The 17,973-nt window shown below is 39.5% G+C and overlaps 1 protein-coding gene and 1 long non-coding RNA gene across 2 annotated transcripts in view; one reads left to right on the top strand and one right to left on the bottom strand.

The window, feature by feature from the left end:
- Window positions 1–1,815, top strand: part of LOC111191748 (uncharacterized) — a 1,828-nt gene extending 13 nt beyond the window's left edge. Inside the window, exons 1-2 of the long non-coding RNA XR_002649638.2 lie at window positions 1–76; window positions 680–1,815. The exon at window positions 1–76 is cut by the window's left edge and continues 13 nt beyond it. This is a non-coding gene — a long non-coding RNA (uncharacterized LOC111191748). The remainder of the gene's footprint in view (window positions 77–679) is intronic.
- LOC103026298 (uncharacterized) overlaps window positions 1–17,973 on the bottom strand; it is a 105,895-nt gene that overhangs the window by 24,289 nt on the left and 63,633 nt on the right. The gene's annotated exons all lie outside the window — the stretch shown is intronic.

Below are 17,973 nucleotides of genomic sequence, written 5' to 3'. Positions count from 1 at the left end.
ATGACACTGCACATCTTACTGTTCTGATAAGAATCTCCTTCCATCTTGCAAACAATCATTCATCCAAGAATTGCCTGTAAGTAGCTGCAATATTATCATGCACATTTTTAAATATCATTATTTATTAGATATTGAAAATGTGAAATTGTCTAGTATTAAGCCTCCTATCTAAACATGCAGAATGCAGCGCAGGATGTATTTGTACTTGTGTGTGTTCATGTAAACTATTTTTGTGTTGTAGTTTTACGAAATCATCACGTAAAACCCAAACTTTTTTTTTTTTGCTGTGTTAAAGGCAGCTTACTTATTCCTGCTACCAGGGTCTGTTCACTGAAAAATACAGTTACTGAGCTAAAATCAAACTCTCTCCTCATCAGATTTCTTAATCTTTTTGTTAGACATTACTCTAATATAAGAAATCAGAATGTGATGTTTACATGACAACTTGAATAATCAGTTAACTGCAGTAATAGAAACATGAACATGCATGTAAATGCACTCACTGTCTCAGTACTGGCTTTTGCAGTTTTAAAAATGCTCTGGGCCTAAATATAAGGCATATAAGAAATAATTTTATTAAACCCAGAGAGGAAATTAGAGTATTAAGTCTGTTGCTGTTTTGACAAAAAAAAAACTCTCAAATAACCTCAATTAACTAAACTATCTCTTTTTCCACTAGAGTTTTCTTCCTCACTGCCGTGATTTCAGCAGGCAGCAGCGAGCGCATATGTACCGGCCATGTGGCTGTGGTCACATGCTCGCCTCCGAGCCGGCCCGGGACCACCCTGCCTGCCCCCCCCCACCCACAGCAGACCACCTCTGAAAGCACATGCAGGGTCATGGCTAGGTGTAAGAAGACAACAGGGCTGTGGTGTGTGGGAGAAGAAATTAGAGGCCAGCCTCACACCCAGCACTCTAATCCGGCTTTTCATCTGCTGGGTTTGGTGCGACAACTGGCTCATGACGTCTTTTAAAAGACTAAATACAAGGCAAAGTACGCAGAACCCTGATCCGCTTGGGTCACTCAATGTGGTCCAACAAATCAGCGAGTTACTGAGTGCGTCACAAGTCTTGCTTTGGGTTCGAGTCCAAAACCCTTCAGTCAAGTAGAAAGAACAACACTGGAGCATAAAGCTGTATTCTACTACTCCCCCTCCACCCTTTCCTCAGTGGAACGCTGGCCAGCAAAGACATCTGTTAGCTAGCTGACTCAACAGAACTGGGAGTTAGTGTTCTCCTCCAAGCATGTTCAGACATCCAGTGATGTGTTAGTACTTCATACTGTATATTTTAGTGTACTGTAAACTCTAGTCCAGTTTTCCATTGATCACTGACAAAAAAACTCTGCTCAGAGGTTAATCGGGGGTCTCTCTGCGCTCGCTCAGTCCTGTAGTGTGAGCTACTGAAAGATACTCGCTGAGCCGTCGCTGACTGATTGCCAATGAGTAGCAGATGCGCAGCATGCTAAATATCTGACCCAGTCGGCGACTGGGAGTCAAGAGCAGCAACTACCCACAGCCAATGGGATCCAGTAGAAATAGAACCACGGCTCTAAAACAGACCTCCTGTTTTACCAGAGCTGTTTATGGGGAGTCTGACCTTTTTCTCTCTCCCTGTTAGATCACTGTTAAACACTAGAGGGAGCCCGCAAGTGAGCCCTATATGAATGGGGGTAAAAGGAGATGAAAGCTAAAAGTAGTATTAATGAGTATTCCATTAATATTAAAAAGAACAATGATGTATTTTACTACAAAAGCAAAAAAAGCATGCCTGTATATTACATTTGTTCTACAGTAAACAAGTTTTACACAGTAAAGACTCTGCATCTATGCTACTGTGAGCTGATTGGTTGGTAATCTAATGCTGAAGTTTTAAAGGTTTGTAACTAGAGGACTCGTGATTACAGCACAACCAGTCGTGTAGTGTGAACAGCACAACGACTGACCATTCCAAAAGTTGTGTAGTGTGAACCTGGCATAACTTTAAAAATGATCTTGTTGGCTTCACACTCCCAGCACTAGGAGCACTGTAGGATACATAGGAGGGTGGGGTTACATACTTTACACCAAATAAGCTTATCCATGTTCCACCCACAAGCATGTAAGTGATTCTACGAAAGAACAAATTGACATCAAGTGCAATCAAAACATGAATTCAACTGAATTGAATTCACATTCATTAAAATAGCACTTTTTGTTACAACAAATGTCCTTACAAAGCAGCTTTAAAGAGATACAGGTTTAAGCCTCATATGAGAAACAGCACAGTGACAGTCGGAACAGTCTCAAGAAAAAACTCCTTCATACTAAGAGGAAGAAACCTTGGGAGAAACCAAGACTCAGTAAGAGGAACCCATCCATGAATGCTGTTTATCCTCACTATCCTCAAAAAATATATATTTTTTAGGACACATGTCTGAAAGAAAAGGAACATAATACTAAATGTCACACTAAAATGACAAAAACGATAAAAAAAAAGAAAAATATGGCATGTTTGAGTTATTTTTTACGCTTTAATAACTCTAGCTACGCTTTCACAAACTGTCAAACTGTTTTCCGACTAAAAGACACAAGCTAACATGGCTAGGATAGTAACACTAGCTGAGCTAACTTAGCTAACCTTAGCTAGCTAAACTTAGCATATGTTTGTTTACCAAAAGACTGGGTGCATTTCTGGCTGCAATACTGTGTTTGGTATGCAGTATACAGGCTTCAGACAAATGTTTTATTCTGTTCAGTTTTGGCGCTCTAAAAAATCTTTAAATCTCTAAAGAAAGGTTAGAGATATCCAGTACAATACAGCAATGCTGGTTGGTGTTGCTAGTTTTTGTAGGTCATGTTTTGATTCTGATAACGAAATATGTATTCAAGTTTTCCCCCCTCTTTTTGAAGCTGGTATTCTCTTTCAGCTCAAGCACAGAAACACAAAGAGAACAGAACAAAACACGAGCGCCGTTCACTCTCTTTCCACTCTACAAAGCTAAAAAAAAAACAAAAAAAAAACACTGCATCTTCAGGCAAGTGGAGTGAATCTGCTTACTCCTCGGAAAAATGAGACAGTGGGCTGGTTCAGGTCTTCATCTGACACATTTACTATGATGAATTATTCAATGACAGAGAGAGGTGTGCTGTGAGAGGGCTCATCATGCCTCGCTGATGCACACAACCGTGGCCATTCAGTGGAGACAGACTCGCGAGTGCAAGGCACAAATGAATCCATCAGAACAGGAAGCCAACAGGAGCTTTGGTGCTTATTATGGCACTTAACGGCTGGATGGGATTCATAAACGTGCTGTCTGTCTTTGATTTACTGCATAGTATACACCAGGGCTGTTACGATCTCTCGATTTAATCTGATTATTGTGTAAAAATAACAGATTAAATCTGACATTTTCATGAATCAGTCATGGCTACTTTGCGGTTACTATGAAGGTAATGTGTATTTTAAATTCTACTGTTTGTCTCAATTCGGTATGAAGCAGAACCTGCTAGAGTTTATGTCCAATCCTTTTTCAAAAAAAAAAATCTTAACTATTTTGTCCAGTAGTTGTCAAGTAAAGGTACAGTTATTTAACTTCTTAAGTTTCTTGTGTGTTATTTTATGTTCCAAGGTTAAATTTATCTGTTCTAACCATGTTTAACAATCAAAATAGATGAAATTATTTTTTTCTATAATAATTCACAATAAATCCATAAAAAATAACCTCATATATATATATATATATATATATATATATATTTTTTTTTTTTTTTTTGGGAGCACCAAGCACTATGATTGGGAGATTGCTGGTTGCTGGAGGGTCAATGATAATGATAATAACAATGATAATTGATAATCAACCTTTTAATCCACTTACATAAATAAATACATTTTCATTTGAATGACTTTGAAGGTATCTGCATGACAAATAAAAAGTTAATTATCTCCTCAAGGGCATCTGTACTTGAGAAAAACCTGAGTTTATTTTTTTAGCTCGTTTAACAAGAGATATTACAATGCCTAAGCCAGTCCTTATATTATCACCTTTCAAGCTTATTTTTATGGAACACTGCGCTGGCTGGACACTGAGTGGACCTAGAGTAAACAACCACACTGTCCAGATCTTGTATACAGTGCTAAAAACAAAACTACACTATGCTAAACTATGCAACTTTGATGGCTTTGCCGCATCATTGCAGTGCTGTATCAGATTTCTTCAAGCACTCTTCAAAAAAAAAAAAAAATTCGTTTAGAGGCAAATGTAACAGGATTGTAAATAGGCTTGTAAAACAGCATCTGAGCCTTTTTGTATCCCAACCTAAGTCAAACAATCTAATATTTATACATCAAGAAACAACATAAAAAACTTAAATGCATTCTTTGGCAACTTTAATCATCTTATACGGATGCCATAAACACAGTACTTTTCACAGACTTTGAAGAAAGCATTGCTTATAGAACTACACAAACCAACCACACAAGCCATTGGATGCACCTATTTAACAGCATAGACTAAAAACTCAAAGATAAATTGGAGCTGCTGTATTTCACAGTGAAAGGTCCGCGCTCTCACTGTAAATCAGACTCAATGAGGGCGAGGCGTGCAGAGATCCGTCACCACGTGTTTCAGCAGCTTGATCACTGTTGAGGAATAATCTCACAGAGGTGAGGGTTAAAAGCCTGCTCCTTCACTGTTTACAGTGAGCAGTGTACTACAAGGCCCTGAGCTATTTAGCACCCGTGAATAAACACCATCCATTGTCATGACAAGGCTTAAGGTAGACCCAACCTTGCTGGCTGAACGCAGGCCGGGGCTGCTTTGAACCTTCACTTCTTTATTATGGCTTCAAATGGAAATATCACTTTTGCGCCGGCCAAGGAAGAGCATTGCTCAGCAAAAGGGGACAAAGGAAATTCTTATTTGGATTAGACCGAGTCATTTTTTCTGCGGCTGTGTTTAGGCAGGGTTTGGCAGGGCTTCAGTAACGCTCTGAGAGAGAGAGAGCATCCTGGGAGAGCGAACCGCATTCCGGCTTCTGAGATAAGTCACAACTTCACACTTCAAAAGTGGGGCTGGAAGGACATGTATAAAAAGAAATTTCTGACTGCCATTAATAATGGATTTAAGTGCCATATGCTCTCCCTGGATTCAATAATTTACCCTGTCTAGGACTTCAAATAAACAGAATAGCGAAATACACACTGCAGATAACTCGTTGTATATTGGATACGTCTAGCCAAGCTGTTTCCAAGGTTGTCCCCAAGGTCATTAATAGGCTAACGTCTGCAACTACAACATAGGGAGAATGGGCTGGCAATGATGCAGACAAAACAAAAAACAAGAATGCTTCAAGGTATCTATAACGTTTATATCTCATCCCCATGTAAAACTATTCCTGTCCAAATAGGGCTCTAAAAAAGGGAACACTGAGAACTTTTAAGGCAAAATGCAATAGTTTATTTGGGAAAAAAAAGCCCCTTTAGTAGTAAATAACAAAATCAACTAGTTTTTCACTGGTTTTCATTACATGTGAAGACATTTTTACACTAATAACAGTCTTTGCAATGTCATCTGTTACTTTACAACATGTGCAATGCCCTGCTATGGGCAGTTCAGCTACTAACTTAGTTTTAAAGTCTCTGTAGAACGCAAAATTCACCGGAGATCCTATGTAAACATAGTTAATTAAGTGGGTTGTCCAGGTTCAGGAAGCAAAAATTCACCCCAGGGTTTTGTTGGCTGAGTCGCAGCAGGGGTGAATTTTTACTTTTACAAGTGTAAACAGAACTGTTCTTAAAAAAAAAATTGTACAATTGTTCAATTGTACTTCGCTGGTGGTGTTCACCAGACCTTGAACAGACTCTACGAAATGACTCGTTTAAACTCTGACTCTAATCTGACTCAAAATAGCTGAGTTTCCTTTGTGTGAACAGATTCTACATGCACACAGCCTATAGTACACATGCACTTAATTGCTGCTATAGTATTAAAACTTGGATTTCGACTGTTTTTCTAAGCTGGATTACACACTTACATTTGATGACAGGTTGAGGGCAATGAGCTGGTTAACTAAAGCAAGTCATGCTGTTTGATAAAATATGTGTATGAAGTCTGTAATTGATTCTGATATTGAGTGGAGTCTAGAATAAGAGCATGTACTGTATTTACCTGGCATAGCATGTTAAAATTAATTGTCATTGTTCTTAAAAAAAAAAAAAAACAGACCCTGAAGAATTTATAATTTGTGCACATTCTGTGCATCCTTATCTGTAAGGCTTAATATTTCGGGAAATTGTGAAACTTAAAAAGTAGGATAAAAGGACTAATATGAAGAATAAAATGGTTTAAAGTGTGGGCCAAAAAAGTGGCATGCTACAGGGAATTCAGTGCCAGGCTAAAAGCTACTTCCAGACAAAACAAAAACAAAAGCCTCTCAAGGTACTCTAACGTTTACGTCTTCTCTGGTCTCGTGAAATTGTTTAGCTTCTCATTTCACGTTCTTTACCAGGAGACGTGAGCTTCACAGGTCTCGTGAAATTGTTCAGCTTCACATCTCACGTTCCATACCAGGAGACGTGAGCTTGCAACTGCTTCTAAAAAGACCTGTCCTTAAGTTTCTCTGCTCACACCTTCATTACCATAATTTCATCATCCTTTTCCAGTACTAGCCGGCACTCGGTCAGTGCTTTACTACCCACAGCTTGCTATCCTCCCCTGAAGGTGTCCCTGCCGGCGCATGGATTGTATCCCGGCTTGTTTACACCTGCTCAGTGGCTCTGTTTAGCCGCGCGCCAATTAGGCCCTAATTAAATGCTGGGTGCACCAGTCGAGCTCGCTTAGTTCTGATCCTCGGAGCTACTTTGATCTCCTCTGACAGATAAGGTGTTTGCTCCGGAGCCTAACCCTTCCACTTGGAGAAAATCCAGTTCATTAAAACAAGGGGCTTTCAGCTTTCAGGACCGACGGAAAAGGGAGAAAGGGGGCGAGGGAGGTTGGGGATATTTATGGTTAAAGAAGCTCAAGCGGTTCAGGATTTATAATGATCTTCTCATGTGAGTTTGGGGTTTTTCTCTCTTGGCCCAGTAAGCAGGCATGGCAGCAGGAGGATACAGCTGCTGCCGGATCAAAATCCAAAAGCAATCCGGCCTTTGTTGGCTCAACACCAGCGGATTGCGTTTTACCGTGACAGAAAGCAACGTAATTGCGAAGGTCTTTTATACCGGTTCACTGAAGCGGTGACAGCTTCTTTACTGTACACTTCTGCAGCTTCCTCACTTACTAAAAATATTCTTTTCATATCAACTACAATTTATTTGTTAATATACATTTATTCCTGCATGTCAGGCCTGCAAAACATAAAAAAAATTATAACTGGTCTTTGTACTGTTTATATTCCTTTTCACAAACCTGTATATATATATACCAAGCGAAAAAGTGTTTTAGGTGTTACTGTTGTTGTATTTTTCATAAAAACTATTTTTTTCACACATTCTTTATTAAGTACAGGTCAGAACTGAAGGCAGGCCAGTCCAGTATGTTTGTGTACTTGTATAACCTCTTCTTTTTGCGCAGTCGTTATGCCTTTATAAGGTCTGCAGTATGTGGTTTTGCATTGTCTTGTTAAATAGTGCAGGAATGTTTCAGAAAAAGAAGTCAGTTTGTTGTCTTGAAGGCAGTTAATGTTTCTTTAGGATCCTAAAGACAAAATCCACAAAAATACAAGTGAGCAAAAGTCAAAATTTTACAAAATACAGTTGTACTTAAAAAAATTCAATATCATTGAAAAGTTACTTTATTTCAGTAATTCAATTCAAAATGTAAATCTTGTATATTATATAGATGTATTACACACAGAGTGATCTATTTTTAGCGTTTATTTATTTTATTGTTGATGATTATGGCTTACAGACAATGAAAACCCAAAAATCATTGTCTCAGAAAAATTGTCAGACCAATTTGGTACTGACTTTGGACTTGATATAACACAGTGGATCAACACCAGCAGATGACATGTCTCTCCAAACCATCACTGATCATAAATTCGTAAATTTTACATTTAATTTGTAAATCAAGCGATCAGAGTCTGGAGAAAGAGTGGAAAGACACACAGTCCAAGCTGCTTGAGGTCTAGTGTGAAGTTTCCACCAATCAGTGATGGTTTGGAGAGACGTGTCATCTGCTGGTGTTGGTCCACTGTGTTATATCAAGTCCAAAGTCAGCGCAGTGTTTTCTCAGTGCTTCCTTCTGCTGACAACTTTCATGGAGATGTGGATTTCATTTTCCAGCAGGACTTGGCACACTGCCCACGCTGCCAAAAGTACCAATTGGTACTGAAATAGGTCCTACTGATCTCTGTGTGAGTGTGAGGAACTTCTAGATTGGTACACAGCTTTTACTTCAACTTTACTTTTTGTGAATGTTCATGTAAATCTCTTTCTGTCATTAATTTTTCCTTTTTTTGCAACCAAACGTGTCTCTTCTATGGCATCACTCCAAGAACATCTATTTTTAAGAGCGTAACTCATGAAATAAAAAGATAGCTGAACCCCAAATAGTAGCAAAGCCTCTCTCTTTCAATAGCTCTCGACCCTGGTAGAAAATGATGACAAGAAGCTTCTGAAGCTACATGCAATTCATCGCCTCACTGGGGTACAAGACTATAAGTGGATGTGGAACTCCTCTGTCAGACAGTATATCTAACTCCCTTTTTCACCTACAGCCTCACTGTGAACCTTCAGGACTCCTGCTGGGAGTCAATCACAACTCGTTTCCTCTTCCGTCTGTTCCACCTCCTTCTCATCTTCCCATTTTTACACCCTTTTTTTAGTTGCAGCTCAGCGGTAACTACCTGCACAAAAGGAAGACGGACCAATACGGCGCTTCACGGCAGTGTGTATGAAAAATGGCAATGACACACATCATTCGTTTACCCCGATTCCAGTCGAGGCTTCCCGCAGTTTCCCCCAGAACGGCAGATAGCTCATTTAAATGCCATGGAGAGGGAGCAGGTGTTGAAGCTTCAGGCTAGCTTAACATCAGCTAATGCACCTCCAAACCCCCGCAGGCAAAATCAACCGAATATTCCACCTTAAAAAAAAAATACCTTCAACATCAGCAAAGCAAATGAGCTCAGAACTGCAACGCAGACAGGTAAAAATCAATTTGCACCTGCTGAGAATATTCAAATTAATGTGGATTTATGAGCTTGTCTGAACACAGTTCACTCAACTGTGGCATAGAGTTCCTTCTTCTTATCAAACTGTTAGCTGTTACCAGGTAAATAAATACTGAAAACAGAACAATTACATTACATTACATGGATATAATTCCACGAAAAAAAAAATGATAGCAGTAGTATTCCAGAGTTAAAAGGGGACAAAATACTATAATTAATGGTATCAGTGTCCTGGCACAACCATCCCTGCAACCTCTAATAAACGTATTCATAAAACAGAGAGAGGTCTGGAAGGTTTGTTGGCTATAATTTGTAATTTCTCTCTACATTTTGAAAGTATTTTAAAAATGAACACAAACAAATGTACCAGTCACCAGAGATTTCTCTATATCCCCAAATCCACAAAACGTAGACTGTTGCTTTAGAGGACTTTTACACATAGTTTTGGATAAATATTAAAAGTGCTCTTCTACATGCACGGTGCAATTACACGTTCCCACCACAGAGGTCTCTATATCCCCAAATCCACAAAACGTAGACTGTTGCTTTAGAGGACTTTTACACATAGTTTTGGATAAATATTAAAAGTGCTCTTCTACATGCACGGTGCAATTACACGTTCCCACCACAGAGGTCTCTATATCCCCAAATCCACAAAACGCAGACTGCTGCTTTAATGTGAGGACTTATTATTTTTACACATAGTTTTAGATAAACGTAAAAATTACATGTAAATAAAGTTTTTCATCAATTTAAAATGTTCTGCATTGTATATTAATACCTTCATATGAAAAGAAGGTCAGTTAATTCAAAACATTTCAAAATTTTTGCAGTCGCAAAGACAATCAAAAACACTATGATGAAACTGGCTCTCATCAGGACCGCCCCAGGAAAGAAAGATCAAGAGTCAGAAATTGCAAGTTAACAGCACCCCAGTTAAAAGCACATCTAAATGCTTCATATATTGTATTTTGGTTTGTTTAACACTTTTATGTTACTACATAATTACTTTTGTATTCCTTCATAGTCTGGATGACTTCAGTATTTATTTATGTGAAGAAAGCAAAAAAAAAAAAAACATTGAATGAGAAGGAATGTCCAAACGTTATTTTCTAAAAAATAAATCATATAAAATATAGAGAGATGCAGTTTGTTTTAGTTGTTTTTAGTTACTCTGGTACATACATGAACCAAAACTTAATGCAGATTATTTTGGAAATAAGTCCTCACAGCGTCTTTTCAACCACTTAAAAATTAATTCTTCATTCTCCTTCATCTCTCTTATACTGACAATACAAGCAAAACAAAAATCCTACAAAACTAAATTTTACAAGAAGAAACCCTTAAAATTTTAAAGCGCCTATTTTATTTCACAGTTTTTCGTGCAGAACTACACCTTTGCTCAATAATGTCTTTCTCTCAGAACTATTCCTCCGCTGTACGCTTTCTCTTCAAATATTAATGAGGTTTAAAGAGCATGGTGTGTGAATAAAACATCAAAGCTACACTTACAGGGTCCTTCAAATTAAAATCGAGGTTAGAGAACCATGTTAGCGAGAGCACCGAAGATCAAACGGGGTTTAGCGCACAGAGGTGCCACATTTCAGGTCTTGCACGGGGTTGAAGTCACCGGGAAATTCTCAGAAAAAGTGTGAGGATAAAGCGGATTATTTCCGTGTCTTAAATCTACGTTCATTGTGCCATAACATTAGGACTAGCTGTCTTAAACTAAGTAGATCCTGTTTTGTGCCCCTAATATAGATCTGACCATCTAAAACTATCTATGGACTCTGAAAGTGTCCTGTGGTATCTGGCACCAAGGCAATATCCTTGTACATAAGGGGCGTCAAGTGGTCTAGCGGTCTAAAGCGCTGCCCTCATGATCAGGAGATTGCTGGCTCGAATCATGGCTGTTCATGTAGCTTGCCATCAGCTGCAGGAGCCCTGAGAGAGCACAATTAGCCTTGCTCTCTCTGGGAGGGTTGATGGCGGTCTTTTCCCTCATCACTCCTAGGGTGATGTCGATCAACACAAGGCGTCTATGAGCTGATGTATCGGAACCTAGTCGCTGCGCTTTCCTCCGAGCACGCTGTGATTCTGAGAGGTGGTGGCTGACTTCACATGTATCGAAGGAGGCATGTTGTAGTCTTCACCCTCCTGGTGTTGAAGCATCACTAGCTGAGTAGCAGTTGAATGGGTGGGACAAATTGACCTAACTAAATTGGGAGAAAATGGAAAATAAAAATAGAAATAAAGATCTGGCCCAGATCTTTAGAACTGACCAATTTTCTTGCTTCCAACAAACAAATCAAGTAAAAAAATTAATGAAGCCTGACAACACTCCACCTCTAACACAAAATCTGCAAGAACTGTGTGAATATTCAAGCAGCATGGAATGGATTATCACAGGACACCATTAAAAACCCCCATGGAAACCTAGTTACTCCTCACCTACTTACTGCAGAGAACTGAATACTCAATGTACTGTAAATACAGCACAGTGTGTTGAAATATGAGATAATGATTACTTTAGTAAACACTTCTGACACTTGAACAAAAGCAACCAATCAGATCTTATCACAGAGCTCCTCCAGATTAGCTGAAGAACACCCACGCCAAGCTTTTGCTGCAAGAACCGGATGTTGACCTGTAACCTACGTACTGTATTTTGACAGGCAGAGATAAGCCTTGCCCCTTATACCAACATGGAGCACCAAACTGCAGCATAGTGTTTTCAGTCACAAAATACAAGTACAAGTCAAGGCATGAATCTCTAGGCTTGAAAATGACTATATTATAAAGCAGTTGGAATGATGGCTAAGCGGCTACAGATAAAAATGAAAAAACCTACTCGGGTGTGTTCACAGATGCTGCATATCTCAATCCACTACAGAGGAGAGAGCTGTGTTTCCAGTCCCCTTCTCCCTAGAAGCTCACACTGGTTGCCAGGTAAAAGACAATGACTCTACCTAATCGAGCACAAGATGTGTACAAGAAATTTTTTTAAATGGCAGCATAAAATCCCATCCATAGCTAAACTGTGAACACAGAAATGTACAAAAGAAATTGCAAGTTTAGAGGTCTCATTGTTTATTTTCCTTAATTTTGCATTTTTTGGCAAATCCTCCAGTACTCTCAAATACTCACTGCTAAGTGCCAATCTTTGCCAAGAAACACCACAATAATAACATTAGTCTTTGTGTTTAAGTGTGATTAAGGTTACAATTTATGCATATCGTTGCTGTCCAATGAAAAACACTTATCTCCAAAACAGCAGGAGCAGGAAAAACCTTGTAAACTTTCAATGGAAATCAATGTAAAAAGAGTTTATTTCAGGTCATTTTGAAGAGTGTCTATTGGTCCGTTTATCAAGAAATTTTGGCACAGTATAAAGGACAGTTTGTCAGTTCAAATTATGTAGTAAACTAAAAATCAACAAAAATGGAGATAAGTATTTTTCCATATGACAGCAACGATATGCAAATTGGGGTAACCTACTGTACATCATAACCTTGTCATAATGGTTAGCTGCCTGCTCCTCTGTTGTGAATGACAGTAGTTTACATTGATGACGGCACTAGTCTGGACCACTTAACCTGTCTCAAATACTCATTCCTTTAAGTGCAAATTAAACTTGTGTCCCTACCTCGAGTGCCAATCTTTGTCATGAGACACCACAACAACAGCACTAGTCTTTGTTGTAAGTGTGATTGAGGTTAGAAAAAAAAAAGTTTTCTGTCCTGCCTCCTTCTCCCTAAAAGTTCACACTATTTGCCAGGTTAAAGACAATGAACCTACATGAACAAGTACAAGACAAATTCAAAAACTTTGGCACTGTCAGTGTACAATCACTTGCATAGCTAAACTGCATCAATACAGAGTTAAGCATGTTGCGTTGGATGACAGCACTAGTTGGGATCACTTAACCTCAAATCTCAAATACTCTTTCTTTTTTTAAGTCCGAATTGTACTTGTGTCACTATCTTAAGTGCCAATCTTTGCTCACACTGGTTGCCAGGTTAAAGACAATGAACCTACATGAATTCAGATGAGAACTTTGGCAATGTTAGTGTATTATCACGTGTAGCTGAATTGCATCAATATAGACGTTGGATGACGGCATTACCTAGCACTAGTCTGGGTCACTTAACCACCTCTCTAATCTCAAATACTCATTCCTTTTTAAGTGCGAATTGTACTTGTGTAACTACATCGAGTGCCAATCCAATACCACAACAATTACACTAGTCTTTGTTTTAAATCTGATTGAGGGATTGAGACGACCATGGGGCAGGTGTGAACCATCAATCCAGTAATGTATCGACTAAGGATAAACATCAGGTATAGTTTGAGGGCAAACAAGCTCTGAAAACTTAAACTGAGGGAAATATTATGGTGAATCTACAATAACGATTTGCAATAGTCAACAGGGCTCTTCGTGCCTGTGGTGTAAAGCTGTGGGCTGGAAGTAGAGTAAATGTTAATGGAAAACACACAGATCAATCAGGGTGCTACTCAGGGAGAGGAAAAACCCCAGTGCTGGTGGGCCCCAGCTGTTCTGCCTTTGGATCCGTTTTAATGGCAGGTACTTCAGCCACTCCTGAATTCCAAGCCCATCCTCTTCCTGCTGAGAGCACGGGGGAGTCCACAACAAAGAGTATTCCCCCCGCGTTGCTCCTCCCGAGACACTGGGGGATCCCTTTTTGATCCCCTCAGGAGCCTGCTATGGAAATGGGTTGCTCCGTTCAATCACTGATGGGCTGCAACGGAAAAAAGAGGCCATTTATCTTCGATTTCAGACCTTGCTGCTCGCTAGCTCTTAGTTGCACATTTGTTCTCGCTTGATGGCTAAAATCCCGTAATTGAAATCCGGCACATGTAATTATGCAAATCAGGCCCCCTCCCAGGCCACCTTAGATCCCTGTATATTTGCATGTACGTAAAAAAAACCTGCACGGCTGCGATTACCTACTTACAGGGCACACGGTTTCACCACGAGATCCATCATCCTGTGTAGTCACTTAGTACCGATTACCTATGGCACCAGGGGGGCACGCTTTCCAAATAACTAATAACAATTTATGTATACACCTCTAAATATTACAATAAATCATCTAGCCATCTCCTAATACCTGGCAGATGGGCCTCTTTATCTGCGCTTTCTCAAAGGACCTCTGCAGAAAGTTGGAACATCTATCTTGTGTGCATGATGGTGCCACTCTCCATTGGGTGATCTCTTTGGCTCTTCGAGCTGGGTGGTTAGTAAGACGACTGAGGGAGTGATGGATGTTCTCCACTCTCAATGAAGTTCTTAGTATGTGCATCACCGCTCAGGCAGAAATTGGTGCCCCATGTGAGGACACTCCACACTCCACTCTGCTCATCATTAGCTTCTAGCTTCAGTGCTTACAGGACTAAAGGGATCCTGGTTAGCAGATGGGCCTTTTTCTGGTATCCTGGGAATGAGTCTCCAGGACAAATAGCCTATTTATTCTGGCTTGTTTTAAGAACTCATGTGAGACAATATGATGTATAAAAAGAAGTGATAGTATAGGTTTTCCTTAGTGTTACTTAATTTTTTCATTTCATTGTTCAAAAACTAGACAACCATCCCCATATTTCAGACCTGCAACACATTCCAAAAAAAGAAAACGCCTTATGGTGTGCAATAGTACCGTATTTTTTGCACTATAAGGCGCACCTAAAATCCTTAAATTTTCCCAAAATACGCCAATGTGCCTTTTATTTCAGTCCGTCTTATGTATGAATTTTACCAGTCAGGTTGCAAGGAGCAGTAAAGCCACTCTGCTCTTTTACTGTTTAGAGGGGAGTATTATCGGAATGTAGCCTGCTGCTATTCCCGACTAGCACTGCTGGATCAGTATTAGCATTAGCTGCTAACTCTGCACTAGCTCTTTTGTCGTTCCAAGATGAGTATTATCGGCATGTAGCCTGCTGCTTTTCCCGACTAGCACTGCGGGAGCAGTATGAGCATTAGCCGCTAACCACTAGTTTTTTCACAGTTCAGAGGTGAGTATATCGGACTGTAGCCTGCACATTTACTATGTTTAAAAAAACCGTGTGTTAAAAACTGCTAGCTAATATGACCCTGGCTTACTGGTACACTCAGGATTCCCTTAGTGTAGCATTGTCAGGGGCATTTACTAGCACTTTACTCACCCAAATAAACGATTTTCAGCTAAGAAATCTGTGTAGATTTATATCCAGCTCTCGTTTGACAGCATGTGGTTTTGAATTGTCTTTATTGGAAAGACGACGTCATGCAGACAGCATTACTCTGAAATTACAGGGGTTTTTTTTGGGAATGTGTTACAGGCCTGAGATGCAGAAATGGTTGTAGATTAAAATAAATTGTTTAAAAAAATGCACATTCGATCTGCAAACAAATAAACATCAAAGTAATGTAGGAAACACTTTTTGGCACAATATATTTGCTGGGGTGGAGTTTCCACGTGTGTTGTTCAGTCGTTTCCGGTTGAGAGTACGCTGTGCACGATTGGCTGCCACTTTAGTGCTAGAAAAAATTTACTGAAAAGTCATCCTTTGATAAAATATGGGAAATCTAAGCTTATTGTAAATAAATGGAAGCACTTTACTCACATAAATAAACATTTTTTTTAGGAGAGTAATCCTTATTAGAAGGGAACCAAAAAAGACCTTGCTCACTTCGATATAGGTATCCTTACTAGTGTCGCTTTATGCACTTTATAATCCAGTGCACCTTATGTATGAAAATAGACCAGAAAATAGAGGTTCATTGATAGTGAGCCTTATAAACCGGTGCGCCTTATAGTCTGAAAAATACGTTAACTTTGTTTTACATACTGTTTCAACCTTTTCTGGTTTTGGATTGTATTTTAGCCTCTATCTCAAACTAGCCAGTGGTTTCTGTTATCATACTACTTCATTTGGTGTTAGGTTGGTATAAGGGTAAAGCATTAATATTTTACAGCAATTACTGCAGAGGCCTTGCCTCACTTAGCTCATTGGATTTGCATATAATTTTAAATTTGAATTTGACTACTTGAGTAATTACAATTCAAGCTTTGTATTCCATTATAGCGTAATATGTTTCTTATTCCAAACGATCAGTATAAGCCTAAATATAATAAAAACTCATCGCATAACTGTAACAAATCAGGAATTTGGCTATCTAACAAAATCTGAATTGCAATGTGATGCGCAACCCTCTCCTCAGAGTTACCGCTGAGGCAAGTCGGAATTCTAAACAGCGTCAGATTTCATTATGCTCCGTCACAAGTGGATAGCAGATCATTTCAATGAGGGATGAATAATGCACGTCTCTAAAGCCCCTGGGTCAGAGGGGGGCTGGAGAGGGTGGGGGGGGAAGAGGGGTTAATGTGGGTCTGGCTGCTTCATCCATAGGGCCGCAGATGAGCCGGTCCAGGGGGAGTCGAGAGAACGAGAGAACGGCCCAACTGCCTCCTAACCTGCTTTCTCCTGGAATCACCCTGAGAGTGGTCAATATGTCCAGAGCAGACACATGCTGAGGCCTCAGCGCCCCAGTGTGACTCAGAGAGATTAAACTGGAGGAGGAGGAGGTGAACTGGCGGTTAGTCAGAGGTGAGATGGGGGTGAGGTGCGGGAGAGGAAACAGTTCTGCCTGTCCTTTAATAGAATAAAACGGAAAATAAATTAATTGAAATGATAAAAAAGCAGGAACAGCCTGAGTTGGAACTGTATAGTCTCTATAGAACTGTAATTAAATATATTCTGCTGTTTGTTATAAAAAAATAAGATATTATACGATATGAGCTGATAATACATATGAATATAAGTGTAATGACATCTCAGCACTGTTGCTATACATATATAAATAGGTGTTGGTTGGTAAGGTGTTGCTAGGTTGTTGCTAAGGGGTTGCTATGGTACAGGAGTCAGCTGCTAAGGTTTAGATTTGATGTTGCTAATAGGTTTGTAGATGATCGCTAAGGTGTTGCTTAGCTGTTAAGGTGTTGCTTAGCTGTTAAGGTGTTGCTATGCAATTATGATTGGTACAAAAATGAGTTCCCAAGGTATTGCTAGGTGGTTAGTAAGGTGTTGGTATTGGAGTCAGTGGTTACAGTGCTTTAGAGCGTGTTGATAGGTGGTTGCTGAAGCGTTGTTATACTTTTGCTTTTGATTGCTACTTTGATGTTTGCTAAATGTATTGATATGTAGTTACCAAGGTGTTTCTAGGTGGTTGGTAAGGTGTTGCTATGGTGTTGCCATGACATCGGAGTCCAAAGTGTAAGAGGTGGTCGATTGATGGTTGCTAAAGCATTGCTACAGTTTAACTGTTGATTGATGTGTTTTTGCTTAGTGGTTGCTAAGGTATTGCTAGACTGTTACTTTGATGTTTGCTAAAGGTGTTAATACGTAGTTGCCAAGTTGTTTCTAGGTGGTTATTAAGGTGTTGCCATGGTGTTGCCAAGGTATTAAAGTCGGTGGTTATAATGCTTAAGAGCTTGGTAATAGGTGGTTGCTTAAGCATTGCTATACTTTAGCTTTTGATTGCTGGGATTTGCTAAATGGTTGCTAGGTGGTTGGTAAATTGTTGCTAGGCTGTTGCTGGGATGTTTGCTAAAAGTCTTGCTATGTAGTTGCCAAAGTGTTGCTATAGTATACAGTAGATGTTGGCTGTTAAGGTGTTGCTTGATAGTTGCTTATATTTTTTTCTTGGTAGTTAGTACGTTAATTGACTGGCTGCTAAGGTGTTTATAGGCTGCTGCTGTGGTGGTTGCTAAGGTGTTTGTCACTCCACTTTTGTCTATATGTGGAGCCCTAAAACATTTGG

Source organism: Astyanax mexicanus, chromosome 22, assembly GCF_023375975.1.
Source record: "Astyanax mexicanus isolate ESR-SI-001 chromosome 22, AstMex3_surface, whole genome shotgun sequence".
NCBI classification, from domain to species: Eukaryota; Metazoa; Chordata; class Actinopteri; order Characiformes; family Acestrorhamphidae; genus Astyanax; species Astyanax mexicanus.
The sequence above is the reverse complement of the archived record's forward strand: the minus strand, read 5'-3'. Positions and strand labels throughout refer to the sequence as shown.